The sequence below is a fragment of the Mastomys coucha genome, unplaced genomic scaffold (assembly GCF_008632895.1).
Source record: "Mastomys coucha isolate ucsf_1 unplaced genomic scaffold, UCSF_Mcou_1 pScaffold15, whole genome shotgun sequence".
NCBI lineage: Eukaryota > Metazoa > Chordata > Mammalia > Rodentia > Muridae > Mastomys > Mastomys coucha.
Genome location: NW_022196897.1, coordinates 90344542 through 90362592, shown reverse-complemented (window position 1 = coordinate 90362592; position 18051 = coordinate 90344542). Strand labels below are relative to the sequence as shown.

Here is an 18051-nt window from a genome sequence, read left to right as displayed (position 1 = left end):
AATGGCATAAGCTGAGGCAGCCTGAGAATCAGGGCCAAAATCCAGAAGACCTTACCAGGAAGGCAGACTGGGAAGGGTAGGGACAGAGAGTGGGTTGATGGGATAGGGTCATGCTGGAACACGTGACAGACAGCACACACCCTACACTACTGTAGACTCTTGCTACCTTTACCAGTACAAGAAATTCCGAAATTCCTTCTCTGTCTTGGAGCTGGGCTGGAGTGTCCAACTCTTAGTACCCTAGCACCTATGTTTAGACAGCACCTTGGCTGCCCAAAACTGGAAGAACTCATGTCACCTCTCTCTGGTTTCTGGGATTCTTTGTCGCATTTAAAAGGAAAGCCCTTAAGTAGGAAGGAAAAACGAGGGAAGGTTACATACTTCAGGCGCCTGTCTTCACTCTCATGATAAAAAAATTGCTGTAGTATCATGGCCTGATATTTCACTTTATTATTACTTTTTTTTTTTTTTTTTTTTTTTTTTTTTTTTTTTTTTTTTTTTTTTTTTTTTTTTTTTTGGTTTTTCGAGACAGGGTTTCTCTGTGTTGCCCTGGCTGTCCTGGAATTCACTCTGTAGACTAGGCTGGCCTTGAACTCAGAAATCCACCTGCCTCTGCCTCCCAAGTGCTGAGATTAAAGGTGTGAGCCACCACCACCCGGCTATTACATTTTTATATATTTATTTGTGAGAGGGGAGCACGTGAGCACCATGGGAAATGAGTGGAGGTCAGAGGACAATTCTAAGGCTTGGTTCTCTTCTTCTGCCATGGGCTTTCCAGGGGTCTAAACTTGCCGGCAAGTGCCTTCACCTACTGAGCCATCTTGCTGGTTCCATTTTTTTTTTCCAAGGCAAAGATTTCTCTGTGTAGCCCTGACTGTCCTGGAACTCACTCTATAGACCAGGCTGGCCTTGAACTCAGAGGCCCAACTACCTCTGGCCTCTGAATGCTAGGATTAAAGGTGTGCAGCACCACTTTTTCAAGGCAGGATCTCATGAAGCACAGGCTGACCTCAAACTCTCTTAGTACCTGAAAATGATCTGGAACTTCTGATTCCCCTGCCTCCACCTCCCAAGTGCTAGGAGTACAGGTAGCATGACTACATCTGATTTATGTGGTCCTAGGGATTGAACCCAGGGCTTCGTGCATGCAAGGCAAGCCCCCTATCAACTAAGCTACAACTTTATCCCAATCCTTTGGTTTATGTTGGGGGTGGGGGATGCATGCTCATGTGTGTACCTCAATGTAGAGTCAGAGGTCAACATTTCCTTAGTCTTCTCCCCCATATTTTATAAGAATCTCTCACTAAATCTGGAGTCCTCCAATTTCAGAAGTGTGACTGGCCATAGAGCCTGAAGAGTCTACCTGTCTCTGTCTCCTCAGGGCTGGGATTATAGGCCTGGTCTTTTCTGTGGATGCCAAGGATCTGAATTCAGGTTCTCATGTTTTCATGGCAGGCACTTTACCGACTAAGCCATCTCCCCCTTCCTCCTACAGTTTAAACTTCTAAATAACGAGAACCACACCAGCTTTGCTAATACGTTTTGAAGATAAAATGACTTACTCTCCAAAGGTCCTGAGTTCAAATCCCAGCAACCACATGGTGGCTTACAACCATCCATAATGAGATCTTAACACCCTCTTCTGGTGTGTCTGAAGACAGCTACAGTGTACTTAGATATAATAATAAATACAACTTTAAAAAAAAGGAAGGGGTGCTGGAGAGATGGCTCAGTGGTTAAGAGCACTGACTGCTCTTCCAAAGGTCCTGAGTTCAAATCCCAGCAACCACATGGTGGCTCACAACTATCTGTACAGCTACAGTGTACTCATATACATAAAATAAATAAATAAATATTTTTTTAAAAAAAATTACTTGTTCTCTGTAAACTCCAGCAAACAGCTTTGAAAGGGAAACCATGATAGAAACAAGTTACACTGACGGGGAGACTTCAATTAGCAAAGACTGCAATGGTTGCTGTGCTTCAGACACTGGAAATCACCAATACGCTTTACGAAGTCACACATCATGAAAACTAAGAGTATTTTGCCCTAAGCACGTTACTCTGAAGCAAGCTTGAGTTTTAAAATTGCATCAATTTTCAGTTAACTTTTAAAACTTTATTTATATGACAGAAAAGGCTCAGAGCTTTAGATCGGAGAGAAGAAGAAAGATGGTTGGGTTGTTTGGATCTGTTACATTAATTTCTCAGTCTGTGCAGGGGTGGCTTGCTCCTTGAATGGTAATGGGAAATTAGTTTCTTTATTTCTTCATTAAGACTGTGGGAGGAAAATTAATACTCTCTTCAGCTTTTCCAAATTAATAGAATATATCTTTATTAAAATGATGAATAGATGTGCCTACTATTTTTTTTTTCTTTTTTGGTTGAGAGGCTTTTTGACACAAGGGATGATTCAACTTAAAGCTGAGCCTTTTCTTGAGTCCAAAAACTCAAGGTCAGTGAGGCCGAGTTATTTATTCAAGGTCAAATAATCAAGGACATAGTAAACAGGAGGCTGGGTCTGCCTTCTTTTTTTTTCAAATTTTTTCCTCTTTGGTTTGTGTGTATGTGTGTGTGGTATTTGCACATACTTGCTTATGAGTACATAGGTGGGAAGAGGCCAGAGGAGGACACTAGGTGTCCTGTTCTACCATTCTATCTCATTCCCTTGAGAAAGGGAATTTCACTGGACCTGGAGCTAGGCTGACAGCCAGGAAACCCTAGCCATCCTCCTGCCTCTGCCTTCCACGGCATTGGGGTTCCAGTCACAGCAGCTTTTTATAAAAATGCTAGGGATTCAAGGCCAGGTCCTCCTGTTTGTTCAGCAAGCACTTTTTTTTTTTTTTTTTTTTTTTTTTTTTTTTTTTTTTTTTTTTAAGATTGTAGCAATCTGATTTTATTTTTTTTTTTATACTAGATAGGGGGCACAAAACAGTCCTCTTTAATAACGTTGATAATTAGTTTCACTTAGAACATTTTAATAATGCACACTTTAAAAAAGGTATTCACCTTATAAATTTTTCTGCAATCCAAATATACAACAGCTTGGAAGATAACATTTAGAAAACAAAAGCCAAGGTAAAAAGACTAAAAACTTCGACAACAGTGCGGGCTTGATCTAGATCAGATTTTCCAGCTTCCTTGCTGCACCATCTACATCAGAGATCTGTTCAACTGGCTCATTGCACCATGTTTAAAGAAATACCTTTTCCCCTTCATTTCACCTTCTGAGTCCATCCAGTAGTCTCTAATGTCACTTAGAATTTTTCTTAAAATTGCAAACACTAACACATCTCGTCTTCCCAAACTACGCTACTCCTCTGCTTGGAAGAGGCCAGAGTTCTAGAAGTGTCACCAGGCTTTAGCTTCCTTGCATGTTTTTCTGGAACTGCCCGAAAAGCTTGAAGAAACAAGTTCCCTTGATTTAGGGTTGCTCCGCTCCTGCTGGCCAACAGTCTCTAGCTCACTCACTCGCTTGCTTGAGACTAGAGTGTGCACTCTTACTCCTTCTCCCCCTGCACCCAAAAGTGATTTATTTATTTTCTCTTATGTAAATGCACGTTCGGCCTGCATATATGTCTGTATGTCTGTATGTCTGTATGTATGTATATTTGTATGTACACCATGAGTGTGCAGTGCCCACAAAGGCCAGAAAAAGAATGAACAATCGTATGGAACTGAAGTTACAGGTGACCGTACAGGCCTTCAATGACCTGACTCATGGCTGCAAATGGATACCCCATAAACGTCTCTATTTATCCTTTGTTGAGAATCAGCCCTCCTTTCTACCATAAACAATGTTAATGAGAGTGGTCTTGTACCCATCTCCTGTGAGAGCGAGTCACAGCTAGGCTTGAGGGACAGACTGGCAGGGTGTCTTCAGCTTTTCAATAGTGTCAAATTACACTCTGGGGATACTCTTGCCAGTTTCCGGCCACCTTGCAGTCATCGTTGGTTCCCTTTTATCCACGGCTCTGTGAACACTAGAGAGTGTCAGGTTTTCAGTTCTTCCAGTTAGAAGGTTACTTTATATTTATCTGATTAATGCTGGCTGACCGTGTTGTCTTGTCCTCCTCGGCTACCTAATTTGTCTGCTGACCACTTTTGTTGAAACACCTTTTTCTTAGCTTGTGAGAGTTCTTTATACATTTAAAGGTTGTCTCTCAGTTACCTGCTTTGAGAATTTTTTTTCTGTTGTAACTTATTTTCAATTTTTTCCACAGGTATTTTGCTGGAAAAAAAAATATTTATTTATTTATTTATTTATTTAGAGACAGATCTCACTATGTAGCTCTGACTGTCCTGAAGCTTGCTGTGTAGATCAGGCTGGCTTCAGTCTCAAGAGATTTTCCTACCTCTGCAGCCTGAGCATGAGATTAAAGGAGTTTGCCACCATGCCCAGCTATTTTCAATTCTCTTTCACTTTTTACTATTCACGTTAGTCTTTAAACAGCCCAAAGTACATTTTCATATATTACATGGTGATTAAAATCTTTCCGTGTGAAAAATGAATTATCCAGTATGATATCTGAAACAGTCCTTTAAATCCTTATGAAGTCAATGCCAAATCTATTGAAATGTAGTTTAAAGTCATGAATTCTCCATGTGTCTGTTGCCAGGCCTATATTCCACCCCATTAATTATATCAGTCTGGTATCTTACCATCTTAATCACCATAGCTCTGCAAGTCATGTAATTATCTGATCGGGCGATTCTCCTTCCGCCATATTTTCCTCTAGCAGACTAACAGAGCCTTGGTTATTTTTAATCTTCTGTCTCTCCAGATCAGTTTTAGAATGGTTAATGTCAATTTCCCACAAATGATCCTCTTGGAATTATTCTTCTATCATATTAAACTGGACTATATTAGGAAGAAGCCAATCTTCCTGTGCTTGGACATGTTATTTCCCATTACTTAGGGTGTCCTTTTATCCCTTCAGTAAAGTTCTCTAACTTTCCTCATGGAGTTTACATTGAATCTAACTCTAGTTCAATTTCCTTCTAGGGTGAATTCAGTACTTCTTCAATCAAGTTATGGTGAATGATTTTAATCAGGAGCTTTGAATTCAATTATCTGTGGGCTCGGTATATGTAGAACTGACAGGAAGGTCAAGCAAGTGGAGATGTCCACAGCCAAACCTGACAACTTGAGTTCAATCCCTGCCACCCATGGACCCACATGGTGGGAGGAGAAAACCGACCCCATGTGGGTTTCTCTAGTTCCCACATGAACACTGTGGCACACAAACACGACGGAACAGAAAATGTTGGTTAGTTTTTTTTGTCAGGTTGACAGAAGCCAGAGTCATCTGGAAATTGCCTCTATTGGGGTAGACTTTAGGCACATCTGTGGGCACTTTCTTGGTACATGCTGATGTGACAGCACACAACCACCTCTGGGCAGGAAGTCTGGATTGTATTAAAAAAGCAAGCTGAAGCCAGGCAGTGGTGGCACAGCCTTTAATCCCAGCACTTGAGAGGCAGAGGCAGGGGGATTTCTGAGTTCGAGGCCAGCCTGGTCTACAGAGTGAGTTCCAGGATAGCTGGGGCTATACAGAGAAGCCCTGTCTCAAAACAAAAAGAAGAAAGAAAAAAGAATAAAAAGAAAAAAGCAAGCTGAGTGAGCCATAGGGAACAAACCAGTAAACAGCACTCCTTCATGGCCTCTGCTTCAGTTCCTGCCTCCAGGTTCCTGCCTTGCTTGAGCTTCTGCCCTGAGTTCTCATCATGATGAATTATACACTGTACACGAAATAAACCCTTCCCCTCCCTAGCTGCTGCTTTGGGTCGTGGTGTTTATCACAGGAATAGACACCATGTTAATACAGCAGTGCAGGAGTAAGACAGAAAAGAATGCATGTTGGAGGCCTCTACTTATCATTAGATGACTACTATTGTTTTGAGCGCCTCAGATATTTCAGGCTAGTTAGAAATGTCCTGCTTTTTAAAACACTGTGTAGGTTGCTAGTTTCTGTCACCCACAGATGATTTGAAATACACAATGGAAAGTGAGGTGTCGCTTGCCCCATGGCTCAGCCTGTCATGCCAGTGACTCATTACCTGAGACACTGAGGCTAGAGGACATGTTCAAGGCCTGCTTCAGCTGCACAGTGATTTCAAGACTAGCCTGGGTCACTTCCAAGACTGTATCTTAAAATGAAAAAAATAAAAACAGAGCTGGGGATAGACTCGGTGAGAGAATTTGCCTAGCAAGTGGGACTTCCTAGGTTCAGTTCCCAGGAAAAAAAGGAAGAAAAGAGGACAGAAGGGAGAAGAGGGAAGAGGGAGAGCAGCGTATGGCAGCAAGTGGGGTAGAACTTGGGAGGTCAGAAAAGAAAGAGCGCCATTGCTGTGTCCATAACAGCAGCTGAAACACACACACACACACACACACACACACACAGAGAGAGAGAGAGAGAGAGAGAGAGAGAGAGAGAGAGAGAGAGAGAGAGAGAGAGAGAGAGAACAACAGACAAGGGTAAGGAGAAATTAATTACTGGTGGGAGTCTACAATGGTTCAGTCACTTTGGAAAGTAGTTGGGCAGTTCTATACAAAGTTAGGTTTGTATGAGCCCAATGACACAGCAAATCCAGAACAGGTAAATCATAGAGACAGGAAATAGATTAGTAGTTCATAGGAACTAAAGAGGAAAAGAGTAAGACCACTGAGCAAGGGGATTCATCTGAGAGTGCTAAAATACTCTGGAATTAGGTATTATAAAAGTTTTAAAACCTTATACTAAGATGACTGAATTGTAAATACTAAAAAGGTGAATTTTTTTTAAAAAAAAAGATTTATTTATTTATTTTACATATGTGAGCATGTTATTGCTCTCTTCAGACACACCAGAAGCAGGCATCAGATTCCATTACAGATGATGGTGAGCCACCATGTGGTTGCTGGGAATTGAACTCAGGATTTCTGGAAGAGCAGTCAGTGCTCTTACCCGCTGAGCCATCTCTCCAGCCCAAAAAGGTGAATTTTGTGGCGTGAAAATGTTATCTTAATTATAATTCTGAAACTACATTTGTTTTATATCTGTGTGTATATGCATGCATGTGCATGCCTGTGCGTGCAAGTGCCAGCATGCCATGGTGCACATGTGGTCAGAGCACAACTTGTAGGCATCTGTTTCCTTCTTCCACTGTCTAATTGAGCTTCCTCAGAGCTGAACTCAAGTCGTCAGGCATGGTAGCACTCTTTTTTTTTTTTTTGAAGATTTCTTTATTTATTTTATGTATATGAGTACACTGTAGCTGTACAGATGGTTGTGAGCCTTTATCTGGTTGTTGGGAATAGGACCTCTGCTCGCTCCAGTACAGTCCGCTAGCTCAGTCCCTGCTCGCTCCAGTACAGTCCGCTAGCTCAGTCCCTGCTCGCTCCAGTACAGTCCGCTAGCTCAGTCCCTGCTCGCTCCAGCTCAAAGATTTATTTATTATTATATGTAAGTACACTGTAGCTGTCTTCAGATGCACCGGAAGAGGGTATCAGATCTCATTACGGGTGGTTGTGAGCCACCATGTGGTTGCTGGGATTCGAACTCAGGACCTTCGGAAGAGCAACCGGTGCTCTTACCCACTGAGCCATCTCACCAGCCCCCATGGTAGTACTCTTAAGTAAAAAGTTTCAACATAAAAAGGGGAAGGCACATAAATATTAGGTGTCCTCTGAAACATAAAATGTCTTTAACGTAATTATTTAACTATGTGTATATGTGGTATATCTTTGTGGTATCTATGTGTATATGTGTATATCTTTGAGTGGTTTTGTGTCCGCTGTCCCTAGAAGCTTCCCGCTGAGTGGATAAACAGACCATTGTGTGCCACGCAACTTGAGTGCCACGCAACTTGAGTGCTGAGAACTGAACTCTGGTCCTCTGTAAGTGTAGAAAGTGTTCTCAACTGCTGAGCCATCTCTTCAGCCCACCGATCTCTGCTTTTCTAATAAGTGCTTTTAACAGAAACACCTTAAATCATATAAATTATCAAGACCTGTGTTTTCAAATGATATGGAAAAGATTAGTCATCTTTTCACTTTATAAAGGTCTGAAGCTGAGGGGCCTGGACAAAGAGCTGTGCACTTAGAACTGGAGTTCAGGGCCTGGCACACATGGAAGAAGGCATCCTGTGCAAGCTTGTATCTATGCACGTATGTACGTATGAAACTGGCCATGGTAGCACATGCCTATAATCCAAACCTTTGAGAACCTGGGACAGGAGAATGGAGAACATGAGGCTAGCCTAGCCATGTCACAAACCACAAAAAGTCTATGCCTTGCATTGCCTTGTGTCCATATGATCTCTCCTTCATTGCAATTTCTAAAACAAGAGCCCAGGCTCTTCTTCTACATCTCGCAAGCCTGTCATCTCTACTCTTCAACACCATCCTCTCCATCATCTCTGTATGGACCATTCTGAACCAGGGTTACAGGGAGGGGTTGAGGACTATATTCTAGTAGAGTCCGAAAAGTTCATACAGAGATGATCATGAATGAAGGCACAGAGACCTACTATGGTCAGGTTGTCTGAGGAATGGCAAGTGGCTTACAGCAGAAGATGTAGTTTTGAAGGAGTGGAAACCACCGTAAGTTCAGGTTGTAACAAATTGTCTCCAAATTTGCTTAACAAGTCTCTTATATTCATTTAATTTTAGATTTTTTTAAGACAAGATCTCACTATCACTACCACACTCTTACTTCCCTTCCTCCCTTCCTTCCTTCCTTCCCTTCCCTCCCTCCCTCTCTTCCTTCCCTCCTTCCCTTCCCTTCCTTCCACCCTTCCTTCCTTCCTTCCCTTCCCTCCCTCCCTCTCTTCCTTCCTTCCTTCCTTCCTTTCCTCCCTTCCTCCCTTCCTTCCTCCTTTCCTCCCTTCCTCCCTTCCTTCCTTCCTTCCTCCCTTCCTTAAACAGAGCCTTATGTATTCCAGGATGGCCTCAAAATTTGTAACGTGGCCAAGGATGACCTTGAAAATGTGTGCGTGTGCATGTGTGTGTGTGTGTGTGTGTGTGTGTGTGTGTGTTTGTGTGGGTGTGTGTGTGTGTATGAGTGAATGTGCACATGTAGACATATGGAAGGGATCAGAGGTTTCTCAATTGGTCTCTGCCTTTTTTCTACCTTTAAGTTAGAGTCTTTCACTGTGAACCCAGAGCTTGCCAACTAGCTAGCTAGACTAGGTGACCACCAAGACTGAGTGATCCTCTGGGCCCTGCCTCCCCAGTGCTGAGATTACAGGTGGATGCTGCTGCTCCTGGCTTTTTCACAAGTGCTGGGCGTTGAACATGGGTCCCTCTGCTTGCAGGACAAGCACTTTACCAACTGAGCCATACCCCTGCCCCAGACTTTGAACTCTGATTCTCTTGCCTTCACCTCTCAAGTATAGAAATTACTGGCATGCATCCCTAGTCCAAGTATATCTGTTTTGCTTTGCTTGGAAAGCTTGTGGATGTTCCAAAGTGTTTGTTTTTTTGTTTGTTTTGTTTTTTTTTTTTACAACTTCTTTGTTTTAATTTTATTGAGACAGTTTTACTACATGGCTTACGTCAGCCTTGAACTTATAAGCCTCAAACTCCTCAATGCTGAGATTATAAGTGTGTGGCCCTACACACTGTCCTTGTGTCATTTTTTAAATAACTTTTACATATTGTACAAATATTTATAACACTTTCCTCAGATGAAACCAACTGTTTGTTTTCTGACAGAGTTGTCCTGGAACTTGCTCTGCAGACCAGACTGGACTCAACAAACCTCCTGCCTGCCTCTGCCTCCCAAGTGCTAGGATTAAAGGCATGTGCTGCCATCAGAAACCAACTTTTAAAAGAGTCTTGCTAAGACTAGACTCTGTAGACAAAATCAAATAAAAAAATTAAAATCCTTAAATTAAAAGATAATGAGCTGGGCAGTGGTGGCACATGCCTTTAATCTCAGCACTTGGGAGGCAGAGGCAGAGGCAGAGGCAGAGGCAGAGGCAGAGGCAGAGGCAGAGGCAGAGGCAGAGGCAGAGGCAGAGGCAGAGGCAGAGGCAGAGGCAGAGGCAGAGGCAGAGGCAGAGGCAGAGGCAGAGGCAGAGAATTTGAAGCCAGCCTGGTCTACAGGGTGAATTCCAGGAGAGCCATGGCTACACAAAGAGACCCTGTCTTAAAAAAACCAGTGAGGCAGGGGCCAGAAAAAAGGGATGAGAAGGCAGTGCTGTGTGAGACAGAGTCACAGGAATATGGATTCTATAGAGCCCAGAACAATGGGCAGAGAGAAAACATTCAGCTGCATGTTAGCTGGTTTTCCATGTTTATTTGTTCGCTTACTCCTTGTATTGCTGAGATCTAACCCATAGGCTAAACTTTCACTCTACAGCTGACCAACAGAACTAGCCCCAATGTTTTGAAAAAAAAAGTTGTTTTTTTTTTAAATCTCTCCTAATAAACCCAACATTGCCAGTTAAGTGATTTTCATCCAGAGTTCTGTAGGTTGGGTCCTGACTCAGTTTTACTGGCAGGAAGAAGAGATGCACAGGAAATATCTGGGTTGCATTTTAGTTTCTAACTGTTGCTTGGCTTGGTCTGAAACTCCTGTGGTTGAGGTTAAGCTACCCTTCTGCCTCAGTCTCCCATGGCATAAATTTAATTTTTCAAATCCTATTTTTAAGGATAGTTCTTAAATGCTTTAAACTTCCTTGTAGCCCACCACCCACCAGAGGTAGTGGAAAAGAAAGGATATGGAGAAGTGGACCTGTTGAGAAAGGTTCTTTGGAGCAATTCTCGTCTGTGTTGTCTAGAAATTGCAGTTCAGTTCACAGGTTAGCAAGCAGCAGCAGCTTGATCCATTCACAAACACTTCATGGATACACCAGCAGTCCAGTTTGGTAAAGTCAGGTTAGCAACAGCGGTGACATGGCCTAGCAGAGACAGCCAGGCCTCAGTCTCGGCATGAGTTAGCAGGAGGGACCAGGAATACCAGAAGTTCTCAGCTATGCCTTTCTCAGGGAAGTGAAGATCATCGAAGACATGAAACCCACAAGTGTTGCACAGCTAGCTATACCACAGCAAACCAAGCTCTGTCTCCATCACTCCGTGGAGTTCTATTTATACCCTCCAAACATCGTGTGTCCTCCACATGCCTTGCCTCAGCACGTGCATCCAATCAGCCCAAGTCCTTAGAAGTGGCAAGAAACTGCTGTATACTACCAGAAGTTTTTTGGTCCATTTCTCTCTATGGAGTCCTGACAAATAAAACCCAACTACACAATGTAAGGCAGACCAATATATGTGTGGGGTCTTTTGTTTTGTTTTGTTTGGTTTGGTTTTTCGAGACAGGGTTTCTTTGTATAGCCCTGGCTGTCCTGGAACTCACTCTGTAGACCAGGCTGGCCTTGAACTCAGATATCTGCCTGCCTCTGCCTCCCAAGTGCTGGGATTAAAGGCATGCGCCACCAAGACTCCTCATCACATGTCCTTTTAAGTGCTTGCTTTAGCAGAATATCCTCTCTCCTGTGTCTGCTTCAGCAAAACATTCCTTCACAAGTCTGCCTTAGCCTTTCACACTTGTGTCCACTTTAATGAAATGTTCCGTCATGTGTTTGTTCCAGCAAAACACCATCCAATTGACTTCCCAAAGAACTCTTAAGTTTCCAATTCACATAAGCCTACGTTTGTTTCTAATAGTAGCCTAATTAACATCTTTGGAGTGCCATCTGTGTATATTTCCAAGACTACCCCTGTGACACAAATTTCTATACATTAAATCAAAAGGAACAGTTTCGGTCTGTTTGTTTGGCTGGTTGGCTGGTTGGCTGGTTGGTTAGCTGTTTGGCTGTTTGGCTGTTTGGCTGTTTGGCTGGCTGGTTGGTTGGCTGGTTGGTTGGTTGGCTGGTTGGTTGGTCGGCCGGTTGGTTGGTTGGTTGGTTGGCTGGTTGGTTGGTTGGTTGGTTGGTTGGTTGGTTGGTTGGCTGGCTGGTTGGTTGGTTGGCTGGTTGATTGGTTGGCCGGTTGATTGGTTGGTTGGTTAGCTGTTTGGCTGTTTGGCTGGTTGGCTGGTTGGCTGGCTGGTTGGTTGGCTGGTTGGTTGGCTGGTTGGTTGGCTGGTTGGTTGGCTGGTTGGTTGGCTGGTTGGTTGACTGGTTGGTTGGCTGGTTGGTTAGCTGTTTGGCTGTTTGGCTGTTTGGCTGGTTGGTCGGCTGGTTGGTTGGCTGGTTGGTTGGCTGGTTGGTTGGTTGATTGGCTGGTTGATTGGCTAGTTGGGTGATTCGCTGGTTGGCTGACTTTTGTTGCTGTTAAGACAGGTTCTGTAATGTAGGCTGGTCTTGAACTCACCATGTAGACCCAAGCTGTCCTTGAATTTGTGTCTGTGGTCCTACTTCATCCTCCCAAATGATGGAATTACAGGTATGCGCCACCATATAGTGGGCCACCACTCCTGACAGGAATAGATCATAGTAGATCATTTTTTAAGACCTTTTTATACATGTTTCTAAGTTGTCCTTGGGAAAAGTTGAACCAAAGTATTACTAGCAGAATATTCTATAGGTTTTGACTTTTTAAAAACCTACTTTATTTAGGGTTCTTAAATGCTTCAACCTCTGGGCTGGATAGATGGCTCAGTGGTTAAGAGCACTGACTGCTCTTCCAGAGGTCCTAAGTTCAATTTACAAGAACCACATGGTGGCTCTCAACCATCTGTAATGAGATCTGATACACTCTTCTGGTGTGTGTCTGAAGACAGCTACAGTATATACATAAAATAAATCTTAAAAAAAAAAAAAGAAAGAAAGAGTAGCTCTCTGTTTTCATGGGGGCTTTTCTTCAACTGCTAATTATTGTTTAATATTGCTCTAAATAGCTTTTTTCCCTTGTTTTTATTTTTCTCTATGTCAGTTCATCTTACATGCTGCCACCAGTTCTATGGTTCCTATGGTTTTAGTCCCCTGTTCAGAAAGTTCCATTTGACTGTCTAGGAACTGAGTGTGAACTCTTTGTCCTGTTATGTAATACAGTGCAGCACAGCTTCCTTGCCCATCTCTGACCTCAGCTTCCACTTTCCTACACATACTACAGGACTCGGTCCAGGTCACAGGGTCATGAATATCCTCCTAGAGCATGACTCATAGTTTCTCATCTCTTTGTCATCAGCCAGTGATGAAAAACTCCACCAGTGTGACGCATGGCCCTTCCCTCATCTATGGCAGACACTGCTCATTAATCATCCCATCCTTTCCCCACTAGCAGGGATACAGTGTCTCAATGTACAGCCACAGAGAGCTCCTGTGATGGAATGAAGTGAGCCCTTGAGGTGAAACTGACTTGCAAACTTTCCATGGTCCTTTCACCTAGTTGGCACTCATTCACCCTAGTGCTTCTTCTGGAATTTGTTGATTGAGATTCATTTCAAATGCTCCTGAGAGCAGATTTTTTGTGTTCAAACTCCAGCTTAGAGAACCTGTCCTAAGGTTGAACTCAAGTTAACTAACAGGGCGGTACCTAGCACCAGTTTCCACGTTGCCCTCCAACAAGACCCATGTCTAGCACCAGTTGCACCTCCAAGTTGCAAGCCCGCCCCTGACACTTCACTTCCTAACAACCACCAATCAGGAGGAAAACAGAAGTTAGACTTATGGTTTGGCTCCCAACACCAGCCAATTATGTTAAAGGACATAATGGCCACCCAATCAGATGTATGTCAGGTTAGATATCCCTTCTTGTCCCTACAAATGTTTGCCTGAAACTAGACTCAGGGCTGCACCCTTCCATTCTGCTATGTTAGAGACTGTGGTGTGACCCAAGCTTGAGTTTGAATAAGGAGACCCCAGTGCAATTACATCAGAATTGGTTCCTTGGTGGTCTTTTGGGGTTCATGGACGCTTTCTGGCACAACACTCCCTCCCTTTCATATTCCACTCGCCACCTCCAGTTCTCTAAGCACTACACAGCTTCTGCACTTCTGACACCACTGTGCCTTGAAAAAAATGAAAACTGCATGCTGTCTCATGTGTTGTCTTAAAACAGTAAGAATTATAACATCTCAGGTTCTGGAGCGAGAGTACATGAAATTGATGCTGGATCCACCATCCACCTGTGAGCTCTTGAACAAGTAGCTTAACATCTTTGACCATCAGAATCCTCTTCTATACAATGACAGAATGATGACACCTAGTACAGACAGTTGTGAGGATTCAGTGAAAAAAGAATGCAGATCAAATGCTTACCCAAGTAACACGCGCGCACACACACACACACACACACACACACACACACACACACACACATTAAACCTTGAAAAATGTTACATAAAGAGGCAGAGGCAAGCAGTTCTCTGTGAGTTCAAAGACCAGGCTAGTTTCCATAGCAAGTTTCAGGTCAGCCAGGACTGTATAGTGAACCTATCTCAAATACATACATACATACATACATACATACATACATACATACATACAAACATACAGATTTGGAGATAGAGGAGTTTATGAGTACGTCCAGGACCCTAGTTCGGTTCCCAGCACCTGTATCAATCAGCTCATAACCACCTGAAGATCTGACACCCTCCTCTAGCCACTGTAAGCACCTGCACACATGTACACACACACAGACACACAGACACACAGACACACAGACACACACATACTTAAAAATAAAAACAGGGGCCAGGCATGGTGGCAGACACCTTTAATCCCATCACTTGAAAAGCAGAAACAGATGGATCTCCACGAGTTCCATGCCAGCCTGATGTACACAGCAAATTCCAGGCCAACCAGAGCTGCATTATAGACATATCATGACTCAAAAAGACATTAAAAATTAATTAGTTAATTAATTAAATTAAAATAGGGGCTGGAAAAACGGCTGTGAGGTTAGGAGCATTAGCTGTTCTTCCACAGAACCTGAGTTCAGTTTCCAGCAGCCTTGAACCCAGCACCCACAGATTTCTCAAGAACTTAATCATAGGATTACCATACAACCTAGCAATCGATTCTTAAATATACCAAGAAAAATTAAAACACAAGTTCGCACAAAAACTTGTACACCAGTCCTTATACTCATAATATTGATAATAAACAAGCCAATGTCCATCAACTGATTATCAGATAAAGTATGAGAATCCAGTCATGCAAGAAAACTGAAACATCAGGGCAGTGGTGGTGCACACCTTTAATCCCAGCACTCGGGAGGCAGAGGCAGAGGCAGGTGGATTTCTGAGTTCGAGGCCAGCCTGGTCTACAGAGTGAGTTCCAGGACAGCCAGGGCTATACAGAGAAACCTTGTCTCAAAAAAAAGAAAGAAAAGAAAAGAAAAGAAAAGAAAAGAAAAGAAAAGAAAAGAAAGAAAAAAAAGGAATAAGTGGTAGCTCATAGTCCCCACTACTAAAAAAAAGTTTAAATACTGATACATACGTGCTAGAGCATGAATGAACTTTTCAATGAACACCAAGCAAAATAAGTTACTAAGACCACATGTTACATGATTCCATTTATATGAAATAAGCAGGAAAGGCAAATCCATACAGAAAAAAGTAAATTCAGTGACTGTCAGGAGCTGGCAAGAGGCAGGATGGGATTTCTGCTTAAAGGCTATGGGGTTCTCTTTAGGGAAATTGAAATGGTCTAGGTGATGAGGATAGCCTTGTAAACAGAACAAAATCTCTTGAATTGTATGTTTAAAGTAATAAAATGGTGGTTTTCAATGTGTGAATTTTGCACCTTATCACCACATGCCTGTAATCTCACATCAAGAGGCTGAGACAGGAACAAAGTTGGATGACCACCTGTGCTACATAACAAGGCTGTATTTCAAAAAGCCAAGGGGTACAGATGTAGCTCAATGCAGCACTAACCTAGCATGTACAGCCCTGTGTTTGATTTCCTAACACCACAAAAAAAAAGGGGTGGGGGTACAAGAGGGGAACTGGAGAGATGGCTCAGTGGTTAAGAGCACTGACTGCTCTTCCAGAGGTTATGAGTTCAATTCCCAGCAACCACATGGTGGCTCACAACCATCTGTAAAGGGATCTGATGCCCTCTTCTGGTACGTCTGAAGACAGCAACAGTGTACTCATATACATAAAATAAATAATTTTTTAAAAAAAAGGAAAAAAGTGTCAGATCACCAAACTAAATATGGAGACCATGTCTCAAACAACAGCAACAACAAAAAACCTAAATAAATAAATAAAATAAAAAATTTAAAGAAGAGAAAAATATTACTTATATTGCCATTCACCCTTGTGTCCCACAGAATGCCTAAGGAGTTTTCATTTTTTAAAAAAATGATTCTTCAGAAGGGAACTTCTGATATGTATCTGATATGGCCTTAAGTGCAAAGTTGAAAGTATTTAAGTAAGCCATCTAAATAATAGATTATAATTTGCACAAGACAAATCAGGAAATGATAATCTATTTATTCCTCTACAGATATTCCAAGAATAGACTAAACCCCACTAAAACCAGAAATGCCACCATGAAAGCTAAAGATAGCACAATACACTTGCCCCGTATGTGCAAGGCGCTCAGTTCTATGGCAGATCCCCAGTCCTAGAAATGAAAGAGAGAACAGAGAGCAAGCATGGGATCAGAGCAGGTGGAATCGCCATTTGCAGCAAGTGCTGACAGAGAACTCAAAAGAGTACTATAAACAGACACTGAGCCTGTGTAAAAAATAAATAATAACAACAACAAGAGACTATCATGTTCCAGGCTTTGGCATTCATCCACAGCAAAGACCAAGGGGCTATTTAAACAAATGTCTTCTCTCATAATTTCACACATCCATATATATTTTGATTATATTCCTCCTTAGTATCCTCTTTTTTTTAAAGATTTATTTATTTATTTTATGTATATGAGTACACTGTAGCTGTACAGATAGTTGTGAGTCTTCATCTGGTTGTTGGGAATTGACTTTTAGGACCTCTGCTCGCTCCAGTAAACCCCGCTCACTCTCTTGCTTCAGCCGGAAGATGTACTTATTATTATAAATAAGTACACTGTAGCTGTCTTCAGATGCACCAGAAGAGGGTGTCAGATCTCATTACGGATGGTTGTGAGCCACCATGTGGTTGTTGGGATTTGAACTCAGGACCTTTGGAAGAGCAGTCGGTGCTGAGCCATCTCACCAGCCCCCTTGTGTCCTCTTGTAGTCTCCTCTTCCTCTCACCAAACCCCACCTTCTTCCCAAGTTCTCCTCCTACTTTCTTTCCTTCCCCCGCCTTTCTCAATCTGTGTGTCCTGCTGCATTTGACTTAGGGGTACTTTCTCAAACATGAGTGGGAGACATATACTTGAACAAGGGAACCTTACTAGTGGCTACACCTCTGAGGACTATTCCTCCTCTTCCCTGGCCATCATTAACAACTGCCTACCACTGTTCAGGGATGGGGAGAGCGGGCAGGGAAGTTACTGCCTCAGGAGTACCAGCTGGCTAGACTAGCTGGAATTGATGAGCTCTGGATTCGAGGAGACACCTTCCCTCAATAAAATGGAGAGTGATCTAGGAAGACACCTAGTGTCCATTTTGGTCCTCAGCATGCATGCAGTCACACACGCGCATGCGCCCGTGCAAACATGTGTACACACATATGCACACATAAAATAAGGGTGTTAATGTTGCACACTGACATGGAAAGTACATGGTGTGTATTGCTTTGACTTCCTTTCTCATTTTTTTTGTTACAAAAACCTTTATAATGCTTTCTGGAGGTTAACTTGAAAGTGTGCAAAATAAATACACATATGACTAGGAAAAGGCCTGGAATGACCACCTCCAAGCACTGTAGTTAGACTTGACCTTTTGGGGCTTTTTCCCCATTATCCTTGTATTTTTCTATGCTAAATGCAACTATTGCTTTTATAATAATTTTTTTTAAGTGATAAATGGTTTGTTCAGTTTTTGAATTTTGGCGTTTTAGAGGTAAGCCTTCTTTGTTTTGAGGCAGGTCTGTAGCCCTGGCTGTCTGTCTGTAGCCCTGGCTGTCTGTAGTCCTGGCTGTCTGTGGCCCTGGCTGTCTGTAGCCCTGGCTGTGTGTAGCCCTGGCTGTCTTGGAGCCCTGGCTGTCTTGGAGCCCTGGCTGTCTGTAG

The 18051-nt window shown here is 42.7% G+C and overlaps 1 pseudogene; it reads right to left on the bottom strand.

Moving 5' to 3' along the window:
* Positions 1-18051, bottom strand: part of LOC116091753 — a 30379-nt pseudogene that overhangs the window by 789 nt on the left and 11539 nt on the right.